The 5,225-nt window shown below is 41.9% G+C and overlaps 1 pseudogene; it reads left to right on the top strand.

Moving 5' to 3' along the window:
• The first annotated feature begins 221 nt into the window (after positions 1 to 221).
• LOC141500778 (sorting nexin-11 pseudogene) lies at positions 222 to 1,131 on the top strand (annotated as a pseudogene).
• The last annotated feature ends 4,094 nt before the right edge of the window (positions 1,132 to 5,225 follow it).

Raw genomic sequence — 5,225 nt, 5'->3', positions numbered from 1 at the left:
AAATTTATCAAGAAATGCTCTCTAGCCGCCTCTTCCCATCATGCCCTGGGGCATTGTGTCCTGGAAAAAGAAACCTGCAATCTGGGCTGTCTGGCTGGGCTGTGGGCCTGCAGGTGAGGGGCGTATCCCAGGGCTTCAGATGGTGAATTAGAAGACTGTACTATCCCACATGTATAAGTGGGGGCACTCCTGGGGGGAAAATGTCCTGAAGTACCTATCAGTAGTCCTGGTGAATTGCCAAAGGTCTTAACAAGAAGAAAGGATTTTCCAAGGCTAATTTGTGCCTATGCATCTGAGATGGTCCTCTCTGATGGGCTCTTCCTATAGGATGCTGGAGAATCAAGAACAGGAGCAATTGATTACCGTACAGGTCCAGGATCCCCGAGTACAGAATGAAGGTTCCTGGAATTCTTATGTGGACTACAAGATATTCCTCCATACTAACAGCAAGGCCTTTACTGCTAAGACATCTTGTGTGCATTGCCGCTATCGGGAGTTTGTCTGGCTGAGAAAGCAGCTCCAGAGAAATGCTGGTTTAGCGCCTGTACCTGAACTCCCTGGAAAGTCCACCTTCTTTGGCAACTCTGATGAATTTATTGAGAAGCGGCGACAAGGTCTTCAGCATTTCATGGAGAAAGTCCTGCAGAATGTGGTCCTCCTCTCCGACAGCCAGCTGCACCTCTTCCTGCAGAGCCAGCTGTCAGTACCAGAAATTGAAGCCTGTGTCCAGGGTCAGAGCCCTATGACTGTAGCTGATGCCATTCTCCAATATGGCATGTCTAACTGTGGCTGGGTCCAAGGAAGAGAACGTTGGGTTTTCCTCAACTGGCAATGGGAGACCAGCATAAGAGTTGCTGTTTTATCTGAAGAGTTGGTGGTCAGGCCTCTCTATCACCTCTTCAGAATGAAGGAAAGGACCACTTGACAGTATGCGCTCCTGTAGTTGATCCTGTAGCTCCTCACTTGGAAAGTTCTTCACTTCCTCTTCCAACCTTTTTTCCAAGCTGGGACTTTGTCCAATCTGATGAAAGGACCAGTGCCCCCCAGCCCTGGAAGAGAGTGGAGGAAGATCACCCAGTTCACCCACCTTATCACATGGACTCAGAATCTGGCCAGTTGGAAACAGTTTGAGAAGTGAGCACTTTGGCCTGAGATCAGATATAAAGGGAGTAAGCCAAGTGGGTGGGTTAGGATGATCATCTATGTCTAGGATGTTTGGCCTCCTGGGCAGCCTTAGCCTCACATGGTGGTGGTAGCAGCAGCTTGCAGCCCTCCTCTCTCAGTTAGTTGTCCTCTTCCCAATACTGGGTGGACAAGAAGCTGACTAGGCTCAGAGCAAATTTGGAAACTTAGGGTCTGTTTTATTTACAGTTTCCTACACTTGACTCTTCTGGGAACAGTTTCTTCTGATGATTTGTTTATGAGTATAACCACCTCCTTGAAATTCACTAGTTTGGGGGGGAATCTGGGTGTGGTTGGGGGCATAGAGGTAAGAAGGTGCTAGCTTTTGCTGCTTGCATTGTCCCAATGGCAACTCTTAAGCCAGCTGTCATTCCCTTGCTTTAGAAGTAGACTTGTGTTTAGATTATTGTTGTCTGGTTTTGCTCTAGCCCTTGCAGCTGTTTGTTTTGGGGAGTTGGCCTTCTCCCTAGGTCTCTGTTTCTACAATCTGTTAGATAGTTCTCTTCCTGTCCCCTTGTTCTCCTCCTTGTACTTAGGCTCAGACTTTCTTTTCTGTGACTGGGGCAGCTACAGCCCTTTTGGCATCTGGAGTTGCTGTGCTCAAGGATGGAGGAGGGCAGCAGCAGCAACAGCTTGGTGACCCTGTACAAAAAGGGGCTTGAGTTTAGCCAGAAGGGTAGCAAAGAGCTGCTGGACTGGGAGCTGATGGGTTGGTTTGGGGGCTGAAGCCTTTGGGCTGAGGCTTCCATGGAGTGTGACTTGTCCCTGCTGGCTTCACTTTACTTCATATTCCCCATATCCCACAATGTTTTTCTTGCTGCATAATCTCTCTCTCTCTCTCTCTCTCTCTCTCTCTCTCTCTCTCTCTCTCTCTCTCTCTCTCTCTCTCTGTTACAATAAGACAGCCTGTTCAATTCACCAGGATCTGGGGATTGTGCTTGTTGATGAAAGCTTTGTTTTTTCTCTGTAAGCAAAGGACTCTAGGGAAGAGGAGCATGATGCCTTTAGACAATGAGGCATTCTGGCCTCCTGGGCTGGGGGGGGGGGTGACCCACTCGTGTGTCTGCTCATTCCCTTCCCTCCTTTGGTCATCCCACCTCGGCGTCTGTGGGTTCTGTCACTATCAGTGGACACTGTGGGGCCATCATGACATTTAGCTTAGAGTGGAAGAGCTCTGGCCTGAAATAAAATTCAAGTATTTAAAAAAAAGAAATGCTCTCTAGTTATAGATTTAAAGTAATAATTTATTGTAATTTGATGCACTTCAGTACTAATCGGTTTTTCTAATAGGAAGACAACTTTACTTTTTTGTTTAAGGTGTCTAGAGTTTGTTTTGTTTTAACCTAGAGTAAATGACTATCTGGGTTGAAAGAGTTCTCAAGAATTCTTTACATCGTGCCCCTTAACACCCCCAACCCCACATATCCCAATTTTAAGACACAACTGAACTTAAATTATCTTAGACACAGAAAAGAAAAAAATCTTTTAGCCCACCTTAAAAATGTCTAAAGAAGGAGATTTTCCAATTATCATTGATAACATGTTCCAGTATTTCACAGTCCTCACAGTCAGGAGGGCTCTTTCTAATGCTTAACCTCAATCACTTGTACTATATTGGTGAAGGTCATTCCCTCAGTGGAAAGAGAGCAGCTGTCCAACAACATTTAATCAAAATGCATTCATGCAATAGATAACTATTCCATTTCCCCATTGCCTTGGCTTCCAGGTTACTCTAAATCCTTTAAGTTTACCATACAAGGACTATTTCTCAAACTTCATTCATCTTTCAGGACCTTTTCAGGACCTTTCCCAGATATAATCTTTTTATAGCTATGGTTTAAAATTTGTTAAGTTTACCCAGGAACACCCAGGAAATAAAATATTTTGTAAAAGTTCTTTTTCCCCCAATCCATTGTAAGCTTTAACTAGAAAGGGATGAAAGTATTCTTGTTGCACTCAATATAGAGAACATGGGCACAGGGCCTACTGAGCTGGGAGAAAGGTGAGTGACTTAGACCAACACAGTAAACTGTAAATATTAATTCTGGTGAACAGTCACTTGCTTTTCAGCTCAAAGTCTGAAATGATTTTGAAATTTACCTTTTATGCCAAGTTCACCCAGAGAAAAGTCCAATATCCTATGGTTGAGCTATTGTCATGAGTTTATATATACACCTTTAAATTGTTTGCACATCTCCAGTCTGTACCACATTTAAACTGGTATTTCCTTTTGTCCTCCTAAATATGCCTCTTCTAACTTTCAAAGGGTAGATGTCTAGTCCTACCATTCCCCGATTTGGGGAGCAATTCTTGCCCATGCCTTTCAGAACATCATATATTTTAGGTCATAATCTTTTAGCTTTCGTCATTATAGCCTAAAATGTTCTGATTTCTTAATTCTATCTTTACACCACATCCTTTCTATTTCTGTGATCTTTTCAAATGACTTTCTCTTTATCTTCTACAGCTTTTATCAGATTTTTTTTATTTGATGACAAAACTAGCCTAAACCAGACATCCAGATTAAGAGTATATGTAATTCTGTAATCATTTTTGTAATAATATTTCTGTAAAAATAATTTCTGTAATAATAATAATGACATGTTCATAAGGTGCCTTACACTTTCCAAAGAGTTTTCCTTAAAGCTTATTCCTTGAACCTTTTGGATAGAGTATGTGTTATGTTTCCTAGTTTCCTAAACTGAGTCTCGAGCATTTAACTGAATTGCTAATACCCTATTAAGTTGATCAATTGTTAGTGTCTTATACCTGATAAATGGTAGAAACAAGGTTAGAATCCTATTCTTAGAAGCTCAAGTCCCCTATTCTCTATATTAGAACATGAAAGTTAATGCTTTCTCTTCTTTTTCAATATTCTTCCCAATGATGCTCAGCATATTGTGGGCCTTTTGGACCTCTGCACCAAGGAATTCTATACAGTGTCTCCTCCACATACTTCATTCTGAATCTGTATCCATAAGAAGACCAATAATAAAATCACGAAGAAAGAGAGATCTATTAGATAGCTGTATGATGGAATGAATGAAAAAGCATTTGTTAAGTGCTTATTATATTCTAAGACCTTTTGTGTATATAATTATGAACAAGAAAATACCTGTTCCCAAGGAGTTTACTTCTGTGAGAGGAATTTGACAAGTATAGGGGAGTTGGAGTTGAAAACAGTGGGAGGAGAGTAACATTTTCCAGTGGAAAAAATAGGAGGGCCATAATACAGTCAACATTGTTTAGAAATGACTTAAATACTGGAGTCAGGAGTACCTGGGTTCAAATCAGATCTCAGACACTTAATAATTACCTAGCTGTGTGGCCTTGGACAAGCCACTTAACCCCATTTCCCTTGCAAAAACCTTAAAATAAAAGAAACGACCTAAATATAGGGTAGTGGTCAGCTTCTGGGCAAGAGAAGGGAAAAGGTCAAAATCTCAGAGCTCAAAATCTCAAGGGCAGAGTTTAAATTCTGTTGGAAATAGGAGAGGGTAGAGCAAGAGAATTGCTAGAGTACAGATTGCATGTTTTATTGATGGTCCAGAAGTGGTGAAGTGAGCCCATGGCTGAGCAAGAAAAGGGGACAGTCACAAATCAGAGCCCAGGATCCAAAGACTATTTTTTATTTTTAGAATGTATATTTAAAAACCTATCTTGATATACTGGAGGGAAGCTGTGGGTGGTACAGTGGATAGAGCACTGCCTTGGATTCAGGAAGACTGGAGTTTGAATCCAGTCTCAGACACTTGCCACTTACTAGATGTGTGACCTTGAGCAAGTCACTTGACCCTGATTGCCTCGCATCCAGGGCCATCTTCAGTGGTCCTGATTCTTGTCTGTCCACTGGACCCAGATGACTCTGGAGGAGAAAGTGAGTCTGTTGACTTAGCACAGTATCCCCCTCACTCAAATCTAATTCATATGCTTGTTACGGCTTCACTTTCCTGATGTTGTGGTCTTCTTCAAAAGTGAAGGACAAACATTATTGATGTAATGAATTATGTTTATCATTTGAGCAAAAAAAGTGAAATCTGAAG

The sequence above is a fragment of the Macrotis lagotis genome, chromosome X (genome assembly GCF_037893015.1).
Source record: "Macrotis lagotis isolate mMagLag1 chromosome X, bilby.v1.9.chrom.fasta, whole genome shotgun sequence".
In the NCBI taxonomy this organism is placed as follows: Eukaryota; Metazoa; Chordata; class Mammalia; order Peramelemorphia; family Peramelidae; genus Macrotis; species Macrotis lagotis.
Note: the sequence above shows the minus strand (reverse complement) of the source record. Positions and strands in the feature narration are given on the sequence as shown.